The sequence below is a fragment of the Pseudopipra pipra genome, unplaced genomic scaffold, assembly GCF_036250125.1.
Source record: "Pseudopipra pipra isolate bDixPip1 unplaced genomic scaffold, bDixPip1.hap1 HAP1_SCAFFOLD_320, whole genome shotgun sequence".
Lineage (NCBI taxonomy): Eukaryota > Metazoa > Chordata > Aves > Passeriformes > Pipridae > Pseudopipra > Pseudopipra pipra.
The window spans coordinates 11,035-38,482 of NW_026990799.1; the positions used below are offsets into that span (position 1 = coordinate 11,035).

At 56.4% G+C, this 27,448-nt stretch overlaps 2 long non-coding RNA genes across 4 annotated transcripts; both read left to right on the forward strand.

Annotated features, from left to right (window-relative positions):
- Positions 1 to 15,444: 15,444 nt before the first annotated feature.
- On the forward strand, positions 15,445 to 16,547 carry LOC135408316 (uncharacterized). 2 transcript variants are annotated; one of them, XR_010427489.1, is made up of 3 exons: positions 15,445 to 15,533; positions 15,790 to 15,914; positions 16,438 to 16,547. It is a non-coding gene; the product is annotated as an uncharacterized LOC135408316 (long non-coding RNA). The 2 variants fall into 2 exon arrangements; XR_010427490.1 differs by having other exon boundaries at positions 16,441 to 16,530.
- A 1,633-nt stretch (positions 16,548 to 18,180) lies between these two features.
- On the forward strand, positions 18,181 to 27,158 carry LOC135408317 (uncharacterized). Of its 2 annotated transcripts, XR_010427492.1 has the most exons (4): positions 18,181 to 18,390; positions 18,919 to 19,043; positions 22,147 to 22,280; positions 26,909 to 27,158. It is a non-coding gene; the product is annotated as an uncharacterized LOC135408317 (long non-coding RNA). The 2 variants fall into 2 exon arrangements; XR_010427491.1 differs by lacking the exon at positions 18,181 to 18,390 and having other exon boundaries at positions 18,803 to 19,043.
- Positions 27,159 to 27,448: the final 290 nt, after the last annotated feature.

Sequence of the window (27,448 nt, forward strand, 5' to 3'; positions counted from 1 at the left end):
TTTCCCGGGACAGAAAGCTTGTGAGGTTTGGCTTTCAGGTGCAGTGTGTGGCGCAGCCTGGGGTGTCCGTGGGCAGGCAGGGCTTTCTGTGCTGGCACCTTTTCCCTGCGAGGAATCCTCATTTGGATCGGGTTTGGATCGGGTGGCCGGCAATGGCGGGGCGGGTCTGACCAAAGGGGGGACAGCAGCCCTGTTTCCCGGGACAGAAAGCTTGTGAGGTTTGGCTTTCATGTGCAGTGTGTGGCGCAGCCTTGGCACACTGTGGGCAGGCAGGGCTTTCTCTGCTGGCACCTTTTCCCTGCGAGGAATCCTCATTTGGATCGGGTTTTGGGGGGGCTGCTAAAATGGCGGGGCGGGGGTGACCAAAGGGGGGACAGCAGCCTTGTTTCCCGGGACAGAAAGCTTGTGAGGTTTGGCTTTCAGGTGCATTGTGTGGCACAGCCTGGGCACTCTGTGGGCAGGCAGGGCTTTCTGTGCTGGCACCTTTTCCCTGCGAGGAATCCTCGTTTGGATCGGGTGGCCGGCAATGGCGGGGCGGGGCTGACCAAAGGGGGGACAGCAGCCCTGTTTCCCGGGACAGAAAGCTTGTGAGGTTTGGCTTTCAGGTGCAGTGTGTGGCGCAGCCTGGGGTGTCCGTGGGCAGGCAGGGCTTTCTGTGCTGGCACCTTTTCCCTGCGAGGAATCCTCATTTGGATCGGGTTTTGGGGGTGCTGCTAAAATGGCGGGGCGGGGCTGACCAAAGGGGGGACAGCAGCCCTGTTTCCCGGGACAGAAAGCTTGTGAGGTTTGGCTTTCAGGTGCATTGTGTGGCTCAGCCTGGGCACTCTGTGGGCAGGCAGGGCTTTCTGTGCTGGCACCTTTTCCTTGCGAGGAATCCTCATTTGGATCGGGTTTGGATCGGATGGACGGCAATGGCGGGGCGGGGGTGACCAAAGGGGGGACAGCAGCCCTGTTTCCCGGGACAGAAAGCTTGTGAGGTTTGGCTTTCAGGTGCAGTGTGTGGCACAGTCTGGGCACTCTGTGGGCAGGCAGGGCTTTCTGTGCTGGCACCTTTTCCCTGCGAGAAATCCTCATTTGGATCTGGTTTGGATCGGGTGGCCGGCAATGGTGGGGCGGGGCTGACCAAAGGGGGGACAGCAGCCCTGTTTCCCGGGACAGAAAGCTTGTGAGGTTTGGCTTTCAGGTGCAGTGTGTGGCGCAGCCTGGGGTGTCCGTGGGCAGGCAGGGCTTTCTGTGCTGGCACCTTTTCCCTGCGAGGAATCCTCATTTGCATCGGGTTTTGGGGGGGCTGCTCAAATGGCGGGGCGGGGCTGACCAAAGGGGGGACAGCAGCCCTGTTTCCCGGGACAGAAAGCTTGTGAGGTTTGGCTTTCAGGTGCAGTGTGTGGCGCAGCCTGGGGTGTCCGTGGGCAGGCAGGGCTTTCTGTGCTGGCACCTTTTCCCTGCGAGGAATCCTCATTTGGATCGAGTTTTGGGGGGGCTGCTAAAATGGCGGGGCGGGGCTGGCCAAAGGGGGGACAGCAGCCCTGTTTCCCGGGACAGAAAGCTTGTGAGGTTTGGCTTTCAGGTGCAGTGTGTGGCACAGCCTGGGCACTCTGTGGGCAGGCAGGGCTTTCTGTGCTGGCACCTTTTCCCTGCGAGGAATCCTCATTTGGATCGGGTTTGGATCGGGTGGCCGGCAATGGCGGGGCGGGGCTGACCAAAGGGGGGACAGCAGCCCTGTTTCCCGGGACAGAAAGCTTGTGAGGTTTGGCTTTCAGGTGCAGTGTGTGGCGCAGCCTGGGGTGTCCATGGGCAGGCAGGGCTTTCTGTGCTGGCACCTTTTCCCTGCGAGGAATCCTCATTTGGATCGGGTTTTGGGGGGGCTGCTAAAATGGCGGGGCGGGGCTGACCAAAGGGGGGACAGCAGCCCTGTTTCCCGGGACAGAAAGCTTGTGAGGTTTGGCTTTCAGGTGCAGTGTGTGGCACAGCCTGGGCACTCTGTGGGCAGGCAGGGCTGTCTGTGCTGGCACCTTTTCCCTGCGAGGAATCCTCATTTGGGTCGGGTTTGGTTCGGGTGGCCGGCAATGGCGGGGCGGGGGTGACCAAAGGGGGGACAGCAGCCCTGTTTCCCGGGACAGAAAGCTTGTGAGGTTTGGCTTTCAGGTGCAGTGTGTGGCGCAGCCTGCGGTGTCCGTGGGCAGGCAGGGCTTTCTGTGCTGGCACCTTTTCCCTGCGAGGAAACCTCATTTGGGTCGGGTTTTGGGGGGGCTGCTAAAATGGCGGGGCGGGGCTGACCCAAGGGGGGACAGCAGCCCTGTTTCCCGGGACAGAAAGCTTGTGAGGTTTGGCTTTTAGGTGCAGTGTGTGGCGCAGCCTGGGTTGTCCGTGGGCAGGCAGGGCTTTCTGTGCTGGCTCCTTTTCCCTGCGAGGAATTCTCATTTAGATCGGGTTTTGGGGGGGCTGCTAAAATGGCGGGGCGGGGCTGACCCAAGGGGGGACAGCAGCCCTGTTTCCCGGGACAGAAAGCTTGTGAGGTTTGGCTTTCAGGTGCAGTGTGTGGCGCAGCCTGGGCACTCTGTGGGCAGGCAGGGCTTTCTGTGCTGGCACCTTTTCCCTGCGAGGAATCCTCATTTGGATCGCGTTTTCGGGGGGCTGCTAAAATGGCGGGGCGGGGGTGACCAAATGGGGGACAGCAGCCCTGTTTCCCGGGACAGAAAGCTTGTGAGGTTTGGCTTTCAGGTGCAGTGTGTGGCACAGCCTGGGCACTCTGTGGGCAGGCAGGGCTTTCTGTGCTGGCACCTTTTCCCTGCGAGGAATCCTCATTTGGATCGGGTTTGGATCGGGTGGCCGGCAATGGCGGGGCGGGGGTGACCAAAGGGGGGACAGCAGCCCTGTTTCCCGGGACAGAAAGCTTGTGAGGTTTGGCTTTCAGGTGCAGTGTGTGGCACAGCCTGGGGTGTCCGTGGGCAGGCAGGGCTTTCTGTGCTGGCACCTTTTCCCTGCGAGGAATCCTCATTTAGATCGGGTTTTGGGGGGGCTGCTAAAATGGCGGGGCGGGGGTGACCAAAGGGGGGACAGCAGCCCTGTTTCCCGGGACAGAAAGCTTGTGAGGTTTGGCTTTCAGGTGCAGTGTGTGGCACAGCCTGGGCACTCTGTGGGCAGGCAGGGCTTTCTGTGCTGGCACCTTTTCCCTGCGAGGAATCCTCATTTGGATCGGGTTTGGATCGGGTGGCCAGCAATGGCGGGGCGGGGGTGACCAAATGGGGGACAGCAGCCCTGTTTCCCGGGACAGAAAGCTTGTGAGGTTTGGCTTTCAGGTGCAGTGTGTGGCGCAGCCTGCGGTGTCCGTGGGCAGGCAGGGCTTTCTGTGCTGGCACCTTTTCCCTGCGAGGAATCCTCATTTGGATCGGGTTTGGATAGGGTGGCCGGCAGTGGCAGGGCGGGCTGACCAAAGTGGGGACAGCAGCCCTGTTTCCCGGGACAGAAAGCTTGTGAGGTTTGGCTTTCAGGTGCAGTGTGTGGCACAGCCTGGGCACTCTGTGGGCAGGCAGGGCTTTCGGTGCTGGCACCTTTTCCCTGCGAGGAATCCTCATTTGGATCGGGTTTGGATCGGGTGGCCGGCAATGGCGGGGCGGGGGTGACCAAAGGGGGGACAGCAGCCCTGTTTCCCGGGACAGAAAGCTTGTGAGGTTTGGCTTTCAGGTGCAGTGTGTGGCACAGCCTGGGCACTCTGTGGGCAGGCAGGGCTTTCTGTGCTGGCACCTTTTCCCTGCGAGGAATCCTCATTTGGATCTGGTTTGGATCGGGTGGCCGGCAGTGGTGGGCGGGGCTGACCAAGGGGGGGGACAGCAGCCCTGTTTCCCGGGACAGAAAGCTTGTGAGGTTTGGCTTTCAGGTGCAGTGTGTGGCACAGCCTGGGCACTCTGTGGGCAGGCAGGGCTTTCTGTGCTGGCACCTTTTCCCTGCGAGGAATCCTCGTTTGGATCGGGTGGCCGGCAATGGCAAGGCGGGGGTGACCAAAGGGGGGACAGCAGCCCTGTTTCCCGGGACAGAAAGCTTGTGAGGTTTGGCTTTCAGGTGCAGTGTGTGGCGCACCCTGGGGTGTCCGTGGGCAGGCAGGGCTTTCTGTGCTGGCACCTTTTCCCTGCGAGGAATCCTCATTTGGATCGAGTTTTGGGGGGGCTGCTAAAATGGCGGGGCGGGGGTGACCAAAGGGGGGACAGCAGCCCTGTTTGCCGGGACAGAAAGCTTGTGAGGTTTGGCTTTCAGGTGCAGTGTGTGGCGCAGCCTGGGGTGTCCGTGGGCAGGCAGGGCTTTCTGTGCTGGCACCTTTTCCCTGCGAGGAATCCTCATTTGGATCGAGTTTTGGGGGGGCTGCTAAAATGGCGGGGCGGGGCTGACCAAAGGGGGGACAGCAGCCCTGTTTCCCGGGACAGAAAGCTTGTGAGGTTTGGCTTTCAGGTGCAGTGTGTGGCGCAGCCTGCGGTGTCCGTGGGCAGGCAGGGCTTTCTGTGCTGGCACCTTTTCCCTGCGAGGAAACCTCATTTGGGTCCGGTTTTGGGGGGGCTGCTAAAATGGCGGGGCGGGGCTGACCCAAGGGGGGACAGCAGCCCTGTTTCCCGGGACAGAAAGCTTGTGAGGTTTGGCTTTCAGGTGCAGTGTGTGGCGCAGCCTGGGCACTCTGTGGGCAGGCAGGGCTTTCTGTGCTGGCACCTTTTCCCTTCGAGGAATCCTCATTTGGATCGGGTTTGGATCGGGTGGCCAGCAATGGCGGGGCGGGGGTGACCAAATGGGGGACAGCAGCCCTGTTTCCCGGGACAGAAAGCTTGTGAGGTTTGGCTTTCAGGTGCAGTGTGTGGCGCAGCCTGCGGTGTCCGTGGGCAGGCAGGGCTTTCTGTGCTGGCACCTTTTCCCTGCGAGGAATCCTCATTTGGATCTGGTTTGGATAGGGTGGCCGGCAGTGGCAGGGCGGGGCTGACCAAAGTGGGGACAGCAGCCCTGTTTCCCGGGACAGAAAGCTTGTGAGGTTTGGCTTTCAGGTGCAGTGTGTGGCACAGCCTGGGCACTCTGTGGGCAGGCAGGGCTTTCTGTGCTGGCACCTTTTCCCTGCGAGGAATCCTCATTTGGATCGGGTTTGGATCGGGTGGCCGGCAATGGCGGGGCGGGGGTGACCAAAGGGGGGACAGCAGCCCTGTTTCCCGGGACAGAAAGCTTGTGAGGTTTGGCTTTCAGGTGCAGTGTGTGGCACAGCCTGGGCACTCTGTGGGCAGGCAGGGCTTTCTGTGCTGGCACCTTTACCCTGCGAGGAATCCTCATTTGGGTCGAGTTTTGGGGGGACTGCTAAAATGGTGGGGCGGGGGTGACCAAAGGGGGGACAGCAGCCCTGTTTCCCGGGACAGAAAGCTTGTGAGGTTTGGCTTTCAGGTGCAGTGTGTGGCTCAGCCTGGGCACTCTGTGGGCAGGCAGGGCTTTCTGTGCTGGCACCTTTTCCCTGCGAGGAATCCACATTTGGATCCGGTTTGGATCGGGTGGCCGGCAATGGCGGGGCGGGGCTGACCAAAGAGGGGACAGCAGCCCTGTTTCCCGGGACAGAAAGCTTGTGAGGTTTGGCTTTCAGGTGCAGTGTGTGGCGCAGCCTGGGGTGTCCGTGGGCAGGCAGGGCTTTCTGTGCTGGCACCTTTTCCCTGCGAGGAATCCTCATTTGGATCGGGTTTGGATCGGGTGGCCGGCAATGGCGGGGCGGGGGTGACCAAAGGGGGGACAGCAGCCCTGTTTCCCGGGACAGAAAGCTTGTGAGGTTTGGCTTTCAGGTGCAGTGTGTGGCGCAGCCTGGGCACTCTGTGGGCAGGCAGGGCTTTCTGTGCTGGCACCTTTTCCCTGCGAGGAATCCTCATTTGGATCGCGTTTTCGGGGGGCTGCTAAAATGGCGGGGCGGGGGTGACCAAATGGGGGACAGCAGCCCTGTTTCCCGGGACAGAAAGCTTGTGAGGTTTGGCTTTCAGGTGCAGTGTGTGGCACAGCCTGGGCACTCTGTGGGCAGGCAGGGCTGTCTGTGCTGGCACCTTTTCCCTGCGAGGAATCCTCATTTGGGTCGGGTTTGGATCGGGTGGCCGGCAATGGCGGGGCGGGGGTGACCAAAGGGGGGACAGCAGCCCTGTTTCCCGGGACAGAAAGCTTGTGAGGTTTGGCTTTCAGGTGCAGTGTGTGGCACAGCCTGGGCACTCTGTGGGCAGGCAGGGCTTTCTGTGCTGGCACCTTTTCCCTGCGAGGAATCCTCATTTGGATCGGGTTTGGATCGGGTGGCCGGCAATGGCGGGGCGGGGGTGACCAAAGGGGGGACAGCAGCCCTGTTTCCCGGGACAGAAAGCTTGTGAGGTTTGGCTTTCAGGTGCAGTGTGTGGCACAGCCTGGGGTGTCCGTGGGCAGGCAGGGCTTTCTGTGCTGGCACCTTTTCCCTGCGAGGAATCCTCATTTAGATCGGGTTTTGGGGGGGCTGCTAAAATGGCGGGGCGGGGGTGACCAAAGGGGGGACAGCAGCCCTGTTTCCCGGGACAGAAAGCTTGTGAGGTTTGGCTTTCAGGTGCAGTGTGTGGCACAGCCTGGGCACTCTGTGGGCAGGCAGGGCTTTCTGTGCTGGCACCTTTTCCCTGCGAGGAATCCTCATTTGGATCGGGTTTGGATCGGGTGGCCAGCAATGGCGGGGCGGGGGTGACCAAATGGGGGACAGCAGCCCTGTTTCCCGGGACAGAAAGCTTGTGAGGTTTGGCTTTCAGGTGCAGTGTGTGGCGCAGCCTGCGGTGTCCGTGGGCAGGCAGGGCTTTCTGTGCTGGCACCTTTTCCCTGCGAGGAATCCTCATTTGGATCGGGTTTGGATAGGGTGGCCGGCAGTGGCAGGGCGGGGCTGACCAAAGTGGGGACAGCAGCCCTGTTTCCCGGGACAGAAAGCTTGTGAGATTTGGCTTTCAGGTGCAGTGTGTGGCACAGCCTGGGCACTCTGTGGGCAGGCAGGGCTTTCGGTGCTGGCACCTTTTCCCTGCGAGGAATCCTCATTTGGATCGGGTTTGGATCGGGTGGCCGGCAATGGCGGGGCGGGGGTGACCAAAGGGGGGACAGCAGCCCTGTTTCCCGGGACAGAAAGCTTGTGAGGTTTGGCTTTCAGGTGCAGTGTGTGGCACAGCCTGGGCACTCTGTGGGCAGGCAGGGCTTTCTGTGCTGGCACCTTTACCCTGCGAGGAATCCTCATTTGGGTCGAGTTTTGGGGGGACTGCTAAAATGGTGGGGCGGGGGTGACCAAAGGGGGGACAGCAGCCCTGTTTCCCGGGACAGAAAGCTTGTGAGGTTTGGCTTTCAGGTGCAGTGTGTGGCTCAGCCTGGGCACTCTGTGGGCAGGCAGGGCTTTCTGTGCTGGCACCTTTTCCCTGCGAGGAATCCACATTTGGATCCGGTTTGGATCGGGTGGCCGGCAATGGCGGGGCGGGGCTGACCAAAGAGGGGACAGCAGCCCTGTTTCCCGGGACAGAAAGCTTGTGAGGTCTGGCTTTCAGGTGCAGTGTGTGGCGCAGCCTGGGGTGTCCGTGGGCAGGCAGGGCTTTCTGTGCTGGCACCTTTTCCCTGCGAGGAAACCTCATTTGGGTCGGGTTTTGGGGGGGCTGCTAAAATGGCGGGGCGGGGCTGACCCAAGGGGGGACAGCAGCCCTGTTTCCCGGGACAGAAAGCTTGTGAGGTTTGGCTTTCAGGTGCAGTGTGTGGCGCAGCCTGGGTTGTCCGTGGGCAGGCAGGGCTTTCTGTGCTGGCACCTTTTCCCTGCGAGGAATCCTCATTTGGGTCGGGTTTGGATCGGGTGGCCGGCAATGGCGGGGCGGGGGTGACCAAATGGGGGACAGCAGCCCTGTTTCCCGGGACAGAAAGCTTGTGAGGTTTGGCTTTCAGGTGCAGTGTGTGGCGCAGCCTGGGCACTCTGTGGGCAGGCAGGGCTTTCTGTGCTGGCACCTTTTCCCTGCGAGGAATCCTCATTTGGATCGGGTTTGGATCGGGTGGCCGGCAATGGCGGGGCGGGGGTGACCAAAGGGGGGACAGCAGCCCTGTTTCCCGGGACAGAAAGCTTGTGAGGTTTGGCTTTCAGGTGCAGTGTGTGGCACAGGCTGGGCACTCTGTGGGCAGGCAGGGCTTTCTGTGCTGGCACCTTTTCCCTGCGAGGAATCCTCATTTGGATCGGGTTTGGATCGGGTGGCCGGCAGTGGTGGGCGGGGCTGACCAAGGGGGGGGACAGCAGCCCTGTTTCCCGGGACAGAAAGCTTGTGAGGTTTGGCTTTCAGGTGCAGTGTGTGGCGCAGCCTGGGGTGTCCGTGGGCAGGCAGGGCTTTCTGTGCTGGCACCTTTTCCCTGCGAGGAATCCTCATTTGGATCGGGTTTGGATCGGGTGGCCGGCAATGGCGGGGCGGGGGTGACCAAAGGGGGGACAGCAGCCCTGTTTCCCGGGACAGAAAGCTTGTGAGGTTTGGCTTTCAGGTGCAGTGTGTGGCGCAGCCTGGGCACTCTGTGGGCAGGCAGGGCTTTCTGTGCTGGCACCTTTTCCCTGCGAGGAATCCTCATTTGGATCGCGTTTTCGGGGGGCTGCTAAAATGGCGGGGCGGGGGTGACCAAATGGGGGACAGCAGCCCTGTTTCCCGGGACAGAAAGCTTGTGAGGTTTGGCTTTCAGGTGCAGTGTGTGGCACAGCCTGGGCAATCTGTGGGCAGGCAGGGCTGTCTGTGCTGGCACCTTTTCCCTGCGAGGAATCCTCATTTGGGTCGGGTTTGGATCGGGTGGCCGGCAATGGCGGGGCGGGGGTGACCAAAGGGGGGACAGCAGCCCTGTTTCCCGGGACAGAAAGCTTGTGAGGTTTGGCTTTCAGGTGCAGTGTGTGGCACAGCCTGGGCACTCTGTGGGCAGGCAGGGCTTTCTGTGCTGGCACCTTTTCCCTGCGAGGAATCCTCATTTGGATCGGGTTTGGATCGGGTGGCCGGCAATGGCGGGGCGGGGGTGACCAAAGGGGGGACAGCAGCCCTGTTTCCCGGGAGAGAAAGCTTGTGAGGTTTGGCTTTCAGGTGCAGTGTGTGGCACAGCCTGGGCACTCTGTGGGCAGGCAGGGCTGTCTGTGCTGGCACCTTTTCCCTGCGAGGAATCCTCATTTGGATCGGGTTTGGATCGGGGGGCCGGCAATGGCGGGGCGGGGCTGACCAAAGGGGGGACAGCAGCCCTGTTTCCCGGGACAGAAAGCTTGTGAGGTTTGGCTTTCAGGTGCAGTGTGTGGCACAGCCTGGGGTGTCCGTGGGCAGGCAGGGCTTTCTGTGCTGGCACCTTTTCCCTGCGAGGAATCCTCATTTAGATCGGGTTTTGGGGGGGCTGCTCAAATGGCGGGGCGGGGGTGACCAAAAGGGGGACAGCAGCCCTGTTTCCCGGGACAGAAAGCTTGTGAGGTTTGGCTTTCAGGTGCAGTGTGTGGCACAGCCTGGGCACTCTGTGGGCAGGCAGGGCTTTCTGTGCTGGCAGCTTTTCCCTGCGAGGAATCCTCATTTGGATCGGGTTTGGATCGGGTGGCCGGCAGTGGTGGGCGGGGCTGACCAAAGGGGGGGGACAGCAGCCCTGTTTCCCGGGACAGAAAGCTTGTGAGGTTTGGCTTTCAGGTGCAGTGTGTGGCGCAGCCTGGGGTGTCCGTGGGCAGGCAGGGCTTTCTGTGCTGGCACCTTTTCCCTGCGAGGAATCCTCATTTGGATCGGGTTTGGATCGGGTGGCCGGCAATGGCGGGGCGGGGCTGACCAAAGGGGGGACAGCAGCCCTGTTTCCCGGGACAGAAAGCTTGTGAGGTTTGGCTTTCAGGTGCATTGTGTGGCTCAGCCTGGGCACTCTGTGGGCAGGCAGGGCTTTCTGTGCTGGCACCTTTTCCCTGCGAGGAATCCTCATTTGGATCGGGTTTTTGAGAGGCTGCTAAAATGGCGGGGCGGGAGTAACCAAAGTGGGGACAGCAGCCCTGTTTCCCGGGTCAGAAAGCTTGTGAGGTTTGGCTTTCAGGTGCAGTGTGTGGCGCAGCCTGGGGTGTCCGTGGGCAGGCAGGGCTTTCTGTGCTGGCACCTTTTCCCTGCGAGGAATCCTCATTTGGATCGGGTTTTGGGGGGGCTGCTAAAATGGCGGGGCGGGGCTGACCAAAGGGGGGACAGCAGCCCTGTTTCCCGGGACAGAAAGCTTGTGAGGTTTGGCTTTCAGGTGCAGTGTGTGGCGCAGCCTGGGGTGTCCGTGGGCAGGCAGGGCTTTCTGTGCTGGCACCTTTTCCCTGCGAGGAATCCTCATTTGGATCGGGTTTGGATCGGATGGCCGGCAGTGGTGGGCGGGGCTGACCAAAGGGGGGGACAGCAGCCCTGTTTCCCGGGACAGAAAGCTTGTGAGGTTTGGCTTTCAGGTGCATTGTGTGGCACAGCCTGGGCACTCTGTGGGCAGGCAGGGCTTTCTGTGCTGGCACCTTTTCCCTGCGAGGAATCCTCATTTGGATCGAGTTTTCGGGGGCTGCTAAAATGGCGGGGCGGGGCTGACCAAAGGGGGGACAGCAGCCCTGTTTCCCGGGACAGAAAGCTTGTGAGGTTTGGCTTTCAGGTGCAGTGTGTGGCACAGCCTGGGCACTCTGTGGGCAGGCAGGGCTTTCGGTGCTGGCACCTTTTCCCTGCGAGGAATCCTCATTTGGATCGGGTTTGGATCGGGTGGCCGGCAATGGCGGGGCGGGGGTGACCAAAGGGGGGACAGCAGCCCTGTTTCCCGGGACAGAAAGCTTGTGAGGTTTGGCTTTCAGGTGCAGTGTGTGGCTCAGCCTGGGGTGTCCGTGGGCAGGCAGGGCTTTCTGTGCTGGCACCTTTTCCCTGCGAGGAATCCTCATTTGGATCGGGTTTTGGGGGGGCTGCTCAAATGGCGGGGCGGGGCTGACCAAAGGGGGGACAGCAGCCCTGTTTCCCGGGACAGAAAGCTTGTGAGGTTTGGCTTTCAGGTGCAGTGTGTGGCGCAGCCTGGGGTGTCCGTGGGCAGCCAGGGCTTTCTGTGCTGGCACCTTTTCCCTGCGAGGAATCCTCATTTGGATCGGGTTTGGATCGGGTGGCCGGCAATGGCGGGGCGGGGCTGACCGAAGGGGGGACAGCAGCCCTGTTTCCCGGGACAGAAAGCTTGTGAGGTTTGGCTTTCAGGTGCAGTGTGTGGCACAGCCTGGGCACTCTGTGGGCAGGCAGGGCTTTCTGTGCTGGCACCTTTTCCCTGCGAGGAATCCTCATTTGGATCGGGTTTTGGGGGGGTCTGCTAAAATGGCGGGGCGGGGCTGACCAAAGGGGGGACAGCAGCCCTGTTTCCCGGGACAGAAAGCTTGTGAGATTTGGCTTCCAGGTGCAGTGTGTGGCGCAGCCTGGGCACACTGTGGGCAGGCAGGGCGTTCTGTGCTGGCACCTTTTCCCTGCGAGGAATCCTCATTTGGATCGGGTTTGGATCGGGTGGCCGGCAATGGCGGGGCGGGGCTGACCAAAGTGGGGACAGCAGCCCTGTTTCCCGGGACAGAAAGCTTGTGAGGTTTGGCTTTCAGGTGCAGTGTGTGGCACAGTCTGGGTACTCTGTGGGCAGGCAGGGCTTTCTGTGCTGGCACCTTTTCCCTGCGAGGAATTCTCATTTGTGTCGGGTTTTGTCCAGGATGCTGGGGACATGAGGGAACACACTAGAAGCTTCATCTAAAAATTGAAATAAGAAGAAAGAATCCCTGAGCTGTCCAGGTGAATTCCCTGATGGAGATAACCCCCCTTCAGAGGAAGGGCACGTGCTGCCGCTTTGTCCTTGTGAAATCGAAGTTCCTGTTGGTGAAGTCGAGAGGATTTTGTGATGATGCTGAGACCTTAAATGCCAAATTTTAGCATCTGCTCCCACGAAGGAGCCGTCACCGCCGTACATCCCCCACTCACTCTCGAGGGGTCTTAGCTTCCGTTTCCATGAAAGCTGTGTTGTGTGTCACAGGAACGCAGCTGAAATCTGCTCTGAAAAGGCTGGAGAGACATGGGAAAAGGCCTGAAGAGGAGCAGCTCAATCCAAGTTGAATATTTCGTAGGAAAAGCCTGGGTGGGCACTTCAGGGAATAGGTGTGGAGGCTGACCCAAAGCCCTCTGAGATCAGAGTCGGCCGTCAACAACGACCTTCCCCTCACAAATCCAAGGTCCCAGCTCCCGGTGGGACCCCTGACGGCCACCAGCCACAGCCAGCTTTGTCCCAGCTCTGGGAACACGGTGGCCACCAGCCTCTGGCCTGCTGATACACCTTTGTATTTGTATTTTTATTTTGAATCAACAGCACTTTCAGCTACTTTTATTATTGTTTTTAATTCTCCTAAGTCTGTATTTGCTTTGGAGGAGAGAATGAAAACTTGGGATGAAATGAAGTGGATCAGGATGGTGGAACAAAAAGGAAAAAAGCAGAAAACGTTTCAAATATTATTAAAGTGATTTTTTTTTTCCAGTAATATAAACCATGAAATTCCTTATAACATTATAGTATTTTACAGTTTTATGAAGCTTTCTATTGTGACTTTTATGGAATCAAAAGATGAAATGATGAGATACTTTAGCATTTATATTTTTCAAAATTGAATGTATACTGAAAATAAAGTAGCTTTATGCATTTATGGGAGAGTTCATGTCCATTTTCGCTCCTTATGTGTCGAGTCTTGTCTGATTGAATTGAGATCTGAGGATCACTGAGGTGGTATGGGGGAGTGGCTGGCAATTTGGAAGCAGGCGTCATTGGTTCGCCTGGATTGCCAAGGAGCAGCACGGAGATGAGCCCACTGGTGCCAGGGGTGTCACCTCCTTCAGGAAGCAGACGGTGGGTGCAGGGGAGATGCAGCAGGTGGAGACCATGGAGAGGAAGGTCCTGGTGGAGCCCAGGAGCACAGGCAGAGGCGCCTGGCTGTAGCTGCTGCCGTACTCGTCCAGATAGCTGCGGCAGGGGCGGGACGAGGAGACCCGGCACCCCGGGATCGGGAGCAGGAGCTGCGGGATTTAGGGGCGTTGGGGCTGCCCGGGGATGGGAGCCCTCTCCGGCTACCGGGAACGGCGAGTCCGCACTGCAGGACTTGACCGACAGGGCCGAGGACTGCGGGAGGGACAAGTGGTTATGGCCACTCACGACACACTCTCTCATCCCAGCCGTGCTTTGGGGTCCATCCCCCGCTTTTGGGTCGCCCCGGGGCTGCAGTCCCGGCCGTGCCCACCGGGGTCACCGCTCTCCCGTGCCAAGGCACAGCCCCGGCTCCCCCGGCCCGAGTGGGACCGTGTCCCGTTCCCTGGGGAGGTCCCAGCCCCAATCCCACCTCGGTCCTCCCGCCGCGGGGCCCCCACTCCGCCTGCCGGGCGAGAGGCGGCACCGGCCAGGACCCGCAGCGGGCACGGGCGGGACCCGGCAACGAGCCCCGGGAACAAACCCCCGAGCACGGACCCCAGGGAACGAGCCCCTGGACTTAAGAGTAAGGGGTTTGAAATCCTCAAAAGCTCAGTGACGACAGAACAGTGTCACTGCCTTTATCAGCTCATCTCTAAATTCAACATGGCACAAGAAGCTGTGCAGAAATACCCATCTCAACAAAGATCTCCCAGAGCAGTTCGAATTCAAGGGTGCTTCACTTCAGCTGTGCACAAGCACCACTCCTGCTCACCTCCGTGCTGTGTTTGACAGAGTCTGACATAACATTCCTTTGGGGAACCTGCTGGTTCCTGCTCACGAGGAGGCTGATACACCAGACTTACTGCCTGAGGTACAAAACACTCTCCAGAGTAATCGCCCCAACAACTGTATCAGATAGAAACACATCCTTAGAAATAACAATTGCGATGCCAAGGTTTCATGTTTTAAACTCTCTGTCTGTCCCTCCAGAGTTCTCCTGGGAATGTAGGGATGGTGTTTAAGAGCATCCTAAGGAAAACTGACAGTCACTGTTCCACACTTTCCAGGATAGCAACACTGCCAAACTGAGCTTGTAACATAGACCCTCTCAGGATAATTTGTAGATCTCATTAAATGCTAATTCTTCATGAGAAGAATCAGGACAGGGAGGCTGATTTAACACCTAGAGGGATTCGTGGTCTACAATGAGGACACTGACCACAAGCCTGGTGCTCCTGAAAAGAGCAGGTATTGACCTGACAAGTGCCTCAGATCGATCTGTGACAAGAAGTGGGAGGTGGAGTTGGTACCAGAGTCGCTGTCCCTTCACACACAGTTAGTCATTGGCCTGCAGAAAAGAAGGGGGTTCCTGCCTGCTGCTCTGCCCTGTCACTGCCCCGTTCCCTGGGAAAGTGCAGCTCTTGTCACTGCAGTGTAAAGGTGGGGAAAAGGCAGCGAGAGAAAGGCAGCCCAGCTTGGGGGGTGACCCTCCCTTCCTTCAGCTGCTGGGAAACGTGGCCGGGGGTCCCTCAGAGGCACTCCAGCTGAGGAGCTGCACCACTGCCAGAGGGACTTGGCAGTGACGGGGCAAGGGCAGCTCCTAAAATGCCCAGCTGGAGGAACGAGCCGCCCAGGCCTCCGCACCAAGCCCTGTGCAGGGCACTTGGGCTGCTGGGGAATGGCCCAGCAGGGAGGTTCTGCTCCTGCCAGCCCAGCTGTTGCTGCCAACCGCATAGGAGGGGAGGTATTTTGTCAGGACAGTCGCTCATGGAACGGGTTGCCTGGGGAGGTTGTGGTATCCCCATCGGTGGAATGTTTCAAAACATGACTGGATCCCTCCCTGAGCAGCCCGGTGCGATCCCATTGGTGACTGTGGCCTGAGCAGGAGGTCAGACTTAGAGACCTTGAACTGTCTCCTCTGACCCAGATTCCTCTACAGTCCTGCAGCAGTTCTGGCTTCTTACAGTCCATGAGACCTGTTGGTTCCACAGTCTGCAGAGAAGCTCCTTTGCCCAGCAGGCAGTCCTGGAATGCCCAGCCATCCATGGCAGAGATTCCCAGAGCTGCCACGTGCCCCAGCTGTCCCTGAGCCCCAGCTTTGGCCTCGGCACTGAAACGCTGCCAGGACCTGTCCCTGCTGTGCAGGTCCGTGGGGCTGCAGGACACGGTGTCACACAGCACACACGGCCACTGGGTCCTGCCAGCTCCTCCAGCCTGTGCTTCCTGATTGCCGGGGATTTTAGGGGCCACCTGTCTCCAGGGATGGGCAGGGAAACAGAGATTTCCTGTGACTGGGAGCAAGATTTCCTGTGACAGGGCCTTGCCAAGGCAGGCAAATCGCCTGGGCTTCAGGTGCCCGTGTGCAATTCCATCTCCAGGCTCTCCCCCAGCAGCAGGTTCCTGTCCCCAGTTCCCGATCTCCCTCAGCCGAGCGGGCGGGGCGGGGCCGCAGGGCCAGGCGGGCTGGGATTGGGCGGCGGCGCTCGAGCGCTGATTGGGCAGCGCTGGCGGCCCGCGGTATAAAGGGCCGGCGGGGCGGGTGCGGTCGGTTGTGTGTGAGGGCTGAGGGCGCGGCCCCGCTGCTGCCCGGGCTGCGGAGGGGAGAGCGCCTTGGCCGCTGGGTTATGGACCGGGGGAGCCGGGGGGCGTTTAGGGGCGCCTTGTGCTGGGCAGCGGGGGCCGGGTAAGGTCCTTCCCTGCCGGGTGACCCCGGGGGAGCCGTGGCAGGGCTGCGGGGCTGTTGCTCTCTGGGTGTCTCAGGGATTGCCTCGGAATCCCAAAGTCTTTCCCCGTGCAGGGTTACGAGGCAAAGACTGCTTTAACTTGGTTTCTTGGTGCTGCATTAATGCTTTTTGCTCGTTCTGTGTCAGTTTCCAGCCTGGCTCGTGGTTTCCCCTGGTGCTGGGGAGTGGAGGCGAGTTGTGCTTCCTGCTGGGAGAGAGAAGGGCCTTGGGAAGCTGCTCCATGAGCCACAGCTGTGCCGAGCCCGGGAGTCTGTCCAGGTAAGAGCAGGGCTTATACTGCCAGTGAGGAGCTGGGTTTGCTGTTGAAACATGCCCATGCCTTTAAATGCAAGGACAGGCAGAAGCTGGGAGGGACCCTGAGCACATTTGAAAAGCCCTTGACTGTGGGAGGAGTGTCCAGGAGAAATTATTCCTTGTTTTGCAGGGAGGCAGTTTGTGAGGACAGGGGGGTTGCTGTGCTCTCTAGCAAAACTACTCCCCTTGGGATGTCCAGGGTGAGGAAATGTTGGCCCCATGTGGGCTGGAGCAAAGGTGTGTGGGTGCCTGTGTGTGACAGCCGTGGGTGTGCAGGAAGGGGGTGCTGGGGCCATTGGAGCTGCCAGGGAGCCAAAAGGGGCACAGTTGTCTGAAAAAGGTGAAAGCTCTGTTGGCCTCTGTTGACACCTGCACCAAAGGAGATGCAAATTTTCCCCCTCTTGGTTGCAGGCTTCACAAAGCTCCCAGGAAAGGAAGTTTTAGATTCCAACTCCCCTTTATGCTAAAGGTTTCCTTGTTCTCTCAGCAGGATGTCGAGTGCCACCGTGTCCCTGAGGTTCCCCTTTCTGCTGTTGGGAGAGCACGAGGTGGATGGAGAGGATCCCCAGCCATCTGCAGGCAAAAGGGACTCGTACAACTGCGATTTTTCTCCAGGTCTCTTAAGGGGGACTTTCAGGGTACCATGGGTAATGTGCCAGCTCTCCTGCTGGAGTTTTTGTCTTCTGCTATATTTGAGCATACAGAGTAAAACTAAAGTCAGGTGTGTTCTGGAGTATGTTACACTCGTGCAAAGCTCCTTCCCTCTGTTTATTTTCTGTTCTAGAAAGCACAGTCTGGGGTTCCTGGGCACTCCCTATTAAATGATTCCATGAAAATAATTTTGTACTGAAAGGAGAAAGGAGCTGACTGTTTGAGATCAGATGTCACTGATAAGAGCTTTGTTTTTTCACTCAGTAAGCTTTTAAAATATCTCACAGTGTGTAGGAATGCCTGGCTTCTAAAACTCACCAACTGAGTCTTAGAAGTTTCTTTGAAGAGCTGTTTTCAGGCAGCAGAATTGCCCCCCCAGGAGGGACTCTGTGCCTGCTCTCCCGTGGCTCCAAGGGATCTCTGGCCCTTCACGCCGGCACCGAGATTTTCTCGGGAAGGGCCTCAGATCCCCGGACCAGTCTGGGACACAGGCAAGATCCCCCTGCCTTTAGAAATGAGGCCTTCTTGTGGCTTCCCCCCCGTACCCGTTGGTGGGTTCCAAAGAAGGCCTCTTGAAATGCCTTTTGGGCTGTCCATGGCAAGCTTGAGACCAAATTGGCCCCCTGGAGGGACAGTGCTGTTGGTGCCCCCGGGTTGGGGCACCCCGAGGACTCCAGCGCGCACCGAAAGGATTATTCGGGGAGATCCTCGGGGTGCCCGGCCCTGGGGAGCTCAAAGCAAGGTCCCTGCCATGGATTCAGGCATTGCTGAGAGTGTCCCAGGGGTAGCTGTCCCTGTTAGACATGGAGCTCTCTAATGGACTGTAATTGGGTTCTAAAAGTGGTGCTCCAAGTGCCAAAGCAGTGTGGGATTGGGATTAAGAATTGAGCAGTGATGGTCCAATTGGCTGTTTTCTCTGGAATGTAATGGTAAGAGCTGCAGGAGTGCCAGGTGTGTGTTCCAGTCCCCAGCATTTGGTTTGCACATGTCCTGGTCAGACACAGGTCCAACTTCCTCAGTCCTTAACACAACAAAGAGGGAATGAAGGACTGGCAGTGTTAAGGTGACTGGTGTGACAGGGATTAAACTGGGAAAACATTGGGGAATTCCTCAGTTGGTCTCTTTGCCAAACTCACCCAAACCTGTGCTAGATTGAGTGGAAAAGTTGAGGCAGAAATGAAATGGAAAACTGGGGATGTTGAAACTGTAATTGCTGGAACTAAATGTGTCCAAGCAGCAGCTCTTGTTGTGCAGGGAATAACTCCTGTCAGCAGCAAGGTCCCGACTGAAGTGGCAGCTGCAGTTGTTCCTGTGGTGTGGGCCAGTGGAACTGCAGGAGAGTGGAAGAGGGCAGAACCTGTAGGTATTACCCCTGATGTGGGATCTCTCCTGGTAAGGGAAACCCAGTATCCTTTAAAATCAGAATGCCAGACTGGATTGGTTGCAGTAACAGCTAAATTGGCTCCTCCTGGTTTGCTTATAGGATGTGAATGCAAGAACCTGCCAAGAAACCAATGACCAAGATTATTGATGAGTGCAGGACCTGGGAGAACCCCCATAAGTGTCAACCTCGAGTAGTTTCCAGTATTGGATTGCAAAGATGGCCTTTGCTGCATCTCCTTGAGCAAGGAAAGCCAAGAAACCTTTGCTTTTGAAGGAGAAAACCTGGAAAGCAGGAAGGAAGAAAAGAAGCCCCCTGACTTCTCCCTTAGCCCCAGACAGCCCATGAACTGCCTTGCTGGCAATGGTAGGACCGGGTGGACTCTGGATTGCTCCCTCTGGATGTGTGGTAAGACTGTTCTGCCAACTTTTCCAACAGCCTGTAAGCATTTGCTGCCTTGGCTAGATGGTGCAAGGGCAGCCTTAAAGCAGCTAAAGCATTCCCTGAGGAGAGCTCTGGGTCTGCCAGATGTCTCAGAACTGTTGGAATCATCTTTGGTGGGGAGGGCAAACAAAGGCCAAGGTGTGCAGTGCCCCCCCTGAGAAGGGACTTTGAGTTAATGGCATCCCTGCAAGTGAACTTTGTGGGCTGTTCCCCCTGTAGGGCAGGTGATAGTCCCAGCTACAGTGATGGGAAAAATGGTTAAAAGAGAGCCCAAAAACCTGTAAATCCTCCAGGAGGCTCTTGGCAAAGAGATTTTCCTGAGTTCCCCCTGCAAGAAGGATAGTGATAGCTTTTGAGTGCTGGTCGATCTTTTGAATAGATAGCCTTGAGTGTGTCCTTGTTGCACCAGTAGGCCTTGTCAAACTCCCCATATTCCAGGAGATATGCCTATTAAAGTTTTAAATGATCTCCATAATCCTTTGTTGTCTTGAGGCTCTCCCCTCAGGAACTCCAGGAACTCCTGGTGCCGCCTGGGCCGATGGATTGGACGCCCCAGCCCCTCTGTTCCTGCCCAGCCACTGGGTCCGTGTCCAGTGGTGGGACTGCCAGCCCTGCAGGTGAAGTGGGAAGGGCCTTTCCAGGTCTTGTGGGTCACATTTCTAGCAGCTGAAGTTGCAGAAAAAGGACGTGGGGTCTATTATTCCTGAGTTAGGAAAGCTGCTTTGGATTGGTGAGCAGGACAAAGTGGATCCTTCAGAGTTCCCATCCGTGTTTGTGTCTCAGCCTGTGTTAGGATTCAGGGCTGTAGCTGTTGTTGTCACTGAGGAGTCAAACTCTGCTTTAAATTATGAGACACTGGCCTAATGGCTGTGTGTCAAGAAAAAAGTAGGAATGATATCTGAGTGTTGAGATGTAACAAGAGCTAATCCTTTTTGCAGTGGGATGTAACCTGGAAAGTGCACAGAGCTGAGCCAAGGGATTGAAAGGGACTAACCAAGGGAGGTGAAGAAAGAAGGAAGAAGGGAACTGAGGCAGTAGACAAGCAACTCTAAGTTACACTGTAAACAGGTGAGTTCTCTTGAAATTCCTAAGGCAGGCACTGAGGACTTTGAGGGCTCCAGACAGAGCAGACCTGGGAAGGCCCTCGGTGAAGCCCCTTGGAAACCTTCTAAGGGTAGGTGTGTATGGTAATGAGTGTTGGAGAATGTCCTGACTGTGGAACAGGATTGTAGGGAAGGAAAATGAATCCTCCTGTAATGCTGCCATGTCAGCTGCACTGGAGATACCTGTGTGCCCTTTGGGAGCTGATTGCCATGGCACCTGGCAGTCTGGAATGATTCAAGAGCACAGGAATAAAAGATTGCCTGGCTTCTAAACCTCTCCAACTGAGACTTAGAGGCTTCTTTGAAGAGCTGAGTTGAGGCAGCAGAATTGGCCCCCCAGGAGGGACTCTGTGCCTGCTCTCCCGTGGCTCCAAGGGATCTCTGGCCCTTCACGCCGGCACCGAGATTTTCTCGGGAAGGGCCTCAGATCCCCGGACCAGTCTGGGACACAGGCAAGATCCCCCTGCCTTTAGAAATGAGGCCTTGTTGTTGCTTCCTCCCCGTCCCCGTTGGTGGGTTCCAAAGAAGGCCTCTTGAAATGCCTTTTGGGCTGTCCCTGGCAAGCTTTGGACCAAATTGGCCCCCTGGAGGGACAGTGCTGTTGGTGCCCCCCGGGTTGGGGCACCCCGAGGACTCCAGCGCGCACCAAAAGGATTATTCGGGGAGATCCTCGGGGTGCCCGGCCCTGGGGAGCTCAAAGCAAGGTCCCTGCCATGGATTCAGGCATTGCTGAGAGTATCCCAGGGGTACCTGTCCCTGTTAGACATGGAGCTCTCTAATGGACTGTAATTGGGTTCTAAAAGTGGTGCTCCAAGTGCCAAAGAAGTGTGGGATTGGGATTAAGAAATGAGCAGTGATGGTGCAACTGGCTGTTTTGTCTTGAATGTAATGGTAAGAGCTGCAGGAGTGCCAGGTGTGTGTTCCAGTCCCCAGCATTTGGTTTGCACATGTCCTGGTCAGACACAGGTCCAACTTCCTCAGTCCTTAACCCAGTAGAGGGAGAATGAAGGACTGGCAGTGTTAAGGTGATTGGTGTGACAGGGGTTAAACTGGGAAAACATTGGGGAATTCCTCAGTTTCTCTCTTTGCCAAACTCACCCAAACCTGTGCTAGGAAGAGACTTTCTGAAAAACTTGAGGCATAAATGAAATGGAAAACTGGGGATGTTGAAACTGTAATTGCTGGAACTAAATGTGTCCAAGCAGCAGCTCTTGTTGTGCAGGGAATAACTCCTGTCAGCAGCAAGGTCCCGACTGAAGTGGCAGCTGCAGTTGTTCCTGTGGTGTGGGCCAGTGGAACTGCAGGAGAGTGGAAGAGGGCAGAACCTGTAGGTATTACCCCTGATGTGGGATCTCTCCTGGTAAGGGAAACCCAGTATCCTTTAAAATCAGAATGCCAGCTTGGATTGGTTGCAGTAACAGCTAAATTGGCTCATCCTGGTTTGCTTGTAGGACGTGAATGCAAGAACCTGCCAAGAAAACCAATGGCCAAGATGATTGATGAGTGCAGGACCTGAGAGAACCCCTGTAAGTGACAACCTCGAGTAGATTCCAGTGTTGTATTTAAAAGATGGCCTTTGCTGCATCTCCTTGAGCAAGGAAAGCCAAGAAACCTTTGCTTTGGCAGGAGAAAATCCAGAAAGAGGGAAGGAAGAAAAGAAGCCCCCTGACTCCTCCCTGAGCCCCAGACAGCCCATGAACTGCCTTGCTGGGAATGGTAGGACAGGCTGGACTCTGGATTGCTCCCTCTGGATGTGTGGTAAGACTGTTCTTCCAACTTTTCCAACAGCCTGTAAGCATTTGCTGCCTTGGCTAGATGGTGCAAGGGCAGCCTTTAAGCAGCTAAAGCATTCCCTGAGGAGAGCTCTGGGTCTGCCAGATGTGTCAGAACTGTTGGAAGCATCTTTGGTGGGGAGGGCAAACAAAGGCCAAGGTGTGCAGTGACCCCCCTGAGAAGGGACTTTGAGTTAATGGCATCCCTGCAAGTGAACTTTGTGGGCTGTTCCCCCTGTAGGGCAGGTGACAGTCCCAGTTACAGTGATGGGAAAAATAGTTAAAAAAGAGCCATAAAAGCTGGAAATCCTCCTGGATGCTCTTGGCCAACAGAGTTTCCTGAGTTCCCCCTGCAAGAAGGACAGTGATAGCTTTTGAGTGCTGGTCGATCCTTTGAATAGATAGCCTTGAGTGTGTCCTTGTTGCACCAGTAGGCCTTGTCAAAGTCCCCATATTCCAAGAGATATACATATTGAAGTTTAAAATGATCTTCCTAATCCTTTGTTGTCTTGAGGCTCTCCCCTGCAGGAACTCCAGGAACTCCTGGTGCTGCTTGGGCCGATGGATTGGACGCCCCAGCTCCTCCGTTCCTGCCCAGCCACTGGGTCCGTGTCCAGTGGTGGCACTGCCAGCCCTGCAGGTGAAGTGGGAAGGGCCTTTCCAGGTCTTGTGGGTCACATTTCTAGCAGCTGAAGTTGCAGAAAAAGGACCTGGGGTCTGTTATTGTTGAGTTCAGAAAGCTCCTTTTGATTGGTGAGCAGAACAAAGTGGATCCTTAGGGTAACGTATAAAGTGGGAATGATATGTGCATGTTGAGATGTAACAAGAGCTGATCCTTTTTGCAGTGGGATGTAGACTGGAAACTGCACAGAGCTGAGCCAAGGGATTGAAAGGGACCAACCAAGGGAGGTGAAGAAAGAACGAAGAAGGGAACTGAGGCAGCAGGCAAGCAGCAGCAAGTTGCTGTGTAAGCAGGTGAGTTGTGTTGAGGTTCCTCAGGCAGGCACTGAGGAATTTGAGGGCTCCAGACAGAGCAGACCTGGGAAGGCCCTCGGTGAAGCCCTTTGGAAACCTTGTAAGGGTAGGTGTGTATGGTAATAAGTGTTGGAAAATGTCCTGACTGTGGAACAGGAATGCAGGGAAGGAAGATGAACCCTCCTGTAATGCTGACCCCTCCCATCAGCTGCAGTGGAGACACTTCCGTGTGCCCTTTGGGATCTGATTGCCAGGGCACCCGTGGGGCTGGGATCATGGCAGGTGTTGTAAGCAAGGAATGCCTGGCTTCTAAAACTCACCAGCTGAGTCTTAGAGGCTTCTTTGAAGAGCTGAGTTGAGGCAGCAGAATTGGCCCCCCAGGAGGGACTCTGTGCCTGCTCTCCCGTGGCTCCAAGGGATCTCTGGCCCTTCACGCCGGCACCGAGATTTTCTCGGGAAGGGCCTGAGATCCCCGGACCAGTCTGGGACACAGGCAAGATCCCCCTGCATTTTAGGACCAAATTGGGCCCCCTGGAGGGACAGTGCTGTTGGTGCCCCCCGGGTTGGGGCACCCCGAGGACTCCAGCGCGCACCGAAAGGATTATTCGGGGAGATCCTCGGGGTGCCCGGCCCTGGGGAGCTCAAAGCAAGGTCCCTGCAATGGATTCAGGCATTGCTGAGAGTAGACTGGACTGGGCAGAGAGGGAGCAGTTTGTCCTGTGGAGTTGGGATGGGTTTGTTCAGGATGCCTTGGGAGGCAGGGCTGGAGAGGCCCCTCTGTTGGCTGTAGTGGTGGAAGGTTGTAGCAGCAGGGATGGAGCCTTCGACCTCCTGCTCCCCCCGTGAGCCCCGACGGGACCGTGCCCTTGGCAATGGAGGGCCCCCCATTGCTGAGTCAGCGGTTCCGGGGCCAGGAGGGATGGGATCAGGATGCCGAGCTCCACCCAGGGCCAGGGCTGCCAATGTTCAACCATGGAGAGAACTGAAAGCAGAGTGAGATGGAGGCCAAGCTGCAGCACAAGGATGGGTGAGAAAAGACCCTGGTCCTCAGGTGGAGCTTTGAATTCCCTGGAAAAATGGATCCTGTCAGATGGTTCAGGCCCTTGTGGGTGCTGGAGCAGAGGCCTCTGTAATTTATGGTCACCCTAAAAAGTTGCAAGGACAGCAAGTTCTGACTGCAGGATGAGGTGGGAAACAAAGTGCAGTGGTCCAGAGAAAAGCTGAGCTTAAAATTGGTCCTGTGCCAGAGCAGCCTCGTGCAGTGCTTGTTGCTGTCCCTGAGTGTCCCATTGCAGTGGATATTTCCAAGGGTGCCTTGTGCTGGGGAACAGTGGGGGCAGTTCCCTTTCCCTGGGCAGGCAGGGCACGTTTCCCCCCTCGAGGGTGGCTCCACAGTCCCACCCTGTGCCCTGGGAGCGTGGCAGAACACCTGGACCCACTGTCCTTGTCAGAGAGGGGACAAGGGATGGTTGGATGGGTGAGGGAATGGTTCAGGGAGTACAAGCACCATTAGAGTGAGTAGCGCAACACGTGGAAAGGAAGGGGGGAGTTAATCCAGACAAAATTCAAGCACCTGCCCAACCTGTGATATTTTTAGGATCTCAGAGGTGTTGTGGTCCCCAGGAAGTTTTGCCCAGGACTAGGCAGGAGACTTCAGGCTTGGTCACCCCCAGAGCAAGGTGGAAGCCCAGCAGTTTATTGGTTGGTTTGGCTTTTGGTGACAACAAGGTCCTCCTTTGGGACCAATCCTTGGCCTGGGCCATGAAGTCCCAGGGCAGAAGTGTGAGTTTGAGTGGGAAATGAGCAGCAGGGAGGGTTGGAAACAGCTCAGGGAGCAATTCAACAGGCTCCAGACCTGTGGCCAATACAAGCCAGAGAGGGGGAACTGAAGGTTTCTGCCAGTGCTAATGATGCCAATTGGAGCCTCTGGCAGAAGTAGGGTAGTGTAAGGGGGGTACTTTTGAATTAGATGATCAATGGAGCATAGAGGTGTGAGAAAGAAATCCTATTAGGATGTGAAACCAGCTCGAGTGTGGTACAATGTAACTTGATGGCACAAGCTAATTGTAAGGTCCATTGTGCTTTTCAGCAAGCCAGCCTGATATCCCCTGTTATGAGAGCTGAGTTCTTCCTTGGTTCTGCTACATCTTGCAAGGTAGGTACATCTACCCTTGAAACACCATGGGAGAGGTCATCCCTAGGGGTGAGAAAGATGATGGTGAGAGGAAGATGATGTGGGCAGGGGTGGCTGGCCCCTTGCCCTACAAGTAGGGCAGGCCCAGGCTGTTGCCACCAGGCAATGATCAGGCGGGGTTTGGCTGCCATTCAGGCCTCCCCTTACACTGCGTCCTGGCCCTACGTGGTGTAATGTGGAGCTGATCAAATGGGCTGTCAGGACTGCTGAGCTGAGCGATCCTCATCCTGCCACCGAGCCTGTGTTGCTCCGCGGGGACGCCCGCTAAGGGATGGGCACCGACCAGCTGCTGCAGATCCTGACAGCCCTGCCTGGCTGGGGGGGTGGGCACAGGTTAGTGATAGGAGGCAATCGAGAAAGAAGACTTTAAATATCCTTTAGTGTTCCTTTAATACCCTTTATTTAGTATTCATAATATTTTCCCTTTAATTTCCCCTTTTACTAAGCAAATATCATGTTAATAGTTATCCATAATATTGTGTTAAGATACTTTTTGGTATCCCTTTAACTCCCTTTTTCTAGTTAATATTGTACTGTATTGAATGCTGTTCTTAGTATTTGTTTTAATGCCACACAATAAGGCAGTTCATTTGTATCCTTTTTTAACTTTTGATTCTCTTTGCTAAGTTTATTATTATTATTGTTCTCACTGCAATAAAGATATTTTGTGTGTTTGAATGCTTGTGGCACTTGTCTTTAATCTGGGCATGTATCCTAATGAACTGTTACAGGTAGGAAGGAAGTGCCCTTAGGACTTGGGAATAGGAAGTTACTGGAAGCCAGCCCAAGATAGACCCTGTTGGAGAAGCAGCTCTGAGTATGTTCTTGGGCTTTAGAGGGAACTTAACAAATGATAAGAGGGCCTGAAATCCCCCTAAGGCCTTGGGTAAAAAGCTCCTCCAGGATGCCCAGGCCAGGCCCTGCTCAGGAAGGCAGCCCCATGGAATGGAGATGGTGGATCCAAGGCAGAGCCAGAGCAGGGGTCGGGGCAGGAGCGAGGCCTCGGGAGGGAGTTGCCCCCGGCCCTGTGGTTGAAGCAACAAGTGTAGATCCCCTGGACAGTGAGCACAAATCACTGGGAAATGGGGAAAAGCCCCAGAGCAAGTGCTGGGAGCAGAGAGGGAGCATGCATGGCTCACTGCTGGGTCAGCCACATCTGTCAGTGGGAAGCACTTTTGGAAAGCAGGAGCTTATAAGCCGTGCCAGAGGGAGTTTGAAGTCACGAAGGGGGGAGGCAAAAGTAGTCCATGTGCTGAATGAGACACTGTACCTGTGGGAATGAAACAGGAAGAACTAGGGCAGTGTCAGGTTTGTAGGGATTTGGGGTCAGTTGGCAGTGGTTTGGCTACTTGGCTCCCAACTGACACCCTCACGGAATTAGTGATTAAATGCAGACAAGGAAAATGGGAATATGTTCCTGTGAATAAATGTTAGTGGAGGGAATGATATTGCCATGTTGTAGCTTGCTATCTTACAGAAACTGTGGATCCTGGCCATCCTCACAGCCCTTGTGGTCCCTCTGGGCGATGCTGTTGCCCCGGGCAGTTCCCTGGAAAAGGTGCCTGGGTCGGGTGCCTTGGTTTGATTTGGATGGAGATGGAAAAGCAGCTCCAAACCAGGACCCCAGGACAAGGTGACGTGGGAAGCAAGTGGCCCTTGCCCAGGGGTCAGTGTCCCTTTGTGCCCGGGGGGACTCTCTGGCAGGGCCGGGGTCTGTCGGGCTCATTGTGCGGGCGGCTGTTGGTGCCCTCAGTGGGATTGGATGGATGTGATTCCAGGGGCTGGGAGCACTGTTGCCATGCAGTGCTGTAGTTTCCCTTACGGTGCTGGGTCCGGGGGGTCTCCCTGGCATCGTTGTCCCCCTGTGTGAGCGGTGCCAGTCCCAGCCCCAGTGTCACAGCAGCAGGGCCGTCCCCTGGGCTCTGCCTGCTGGGCTGTTCTGGGAAGTGCTGCCAAAAGAGCAAAGGGATCAGCTGGGGCAGGGGATGGCACAGTTTGGCACCATCCTCCCGAGGCCAATATTGGTCCAACTGTTGGGTACCTGCTGCCTGTGTCCTGCAGCCCAACATCATCAGGATAACAGAATTCCTTTCCTCACTCTGATTCCAGTGCTCCCATCTTGCCCCCGGCAGTGAGGCTGGGGGGACACGGGACTGGGAGGAACAGGAGCTGGTATTGGATTTGTAGACAGTGGAGACATGGAATTGTTTGGTAACCAATGGCAAAGAGCTGGGCCAGGTGTGTCCCGAGTGCTGAATTTAGGAGCACAAGGGATGCCCACTGTATTTACCCCCCATCCTTCACTCCAGAATGGGATGGGGAGTTTGGGCAGCTCTCTAATGGTTCCCCAAGCTGTAATTGTTGTGCACAGGGGAACAGCAGTAACTTATGAACTGGGCTGAGTGCACATGCCATGGTGTGTATATTGTAATACAAAGAAATGAGGCACAGAAGGACTTAATGAGTACCAATGAACTGATCTGGAGGGCTGTATTCACATCCTGGATTGCAAAAATTAACTGGATTTTGTCTCCTGAATTTCTGCAGTGCACCTACTGATATCATGCTGGAAAAATAACACACTTCAATGTAAGTAAACCAGGGATTTTTGTATGTAAGTGCAAATTATTGCCCTACAACTTTGAAATAAGACTTGACTTGATCACCAAATGCAAACAGTAATTATAGGGGTCAATTAATGATTTTGGGCATCAGGTAGAACAAGTCCCTGCTCCCCACTGGTGGGACATAACTTACAAGATTCTCACCTCCTGCTACAAAGTTTTTGAACACTTTAATCCATCCACTGATCACAGTAATTATACTGGTTTTATGAACAATATGCAGTTGTTGTCTCTGGGATCAACTAGAAGAAGTTGTTCAAAGGCTGCAGGTGCAGTGAGTGTGTGCTGGGCCAAGGCAGCCAAGGTGTGTGCAGCTGTTCCGTGCCCTCCACCCTTGGAGCTAAAATTCCACAG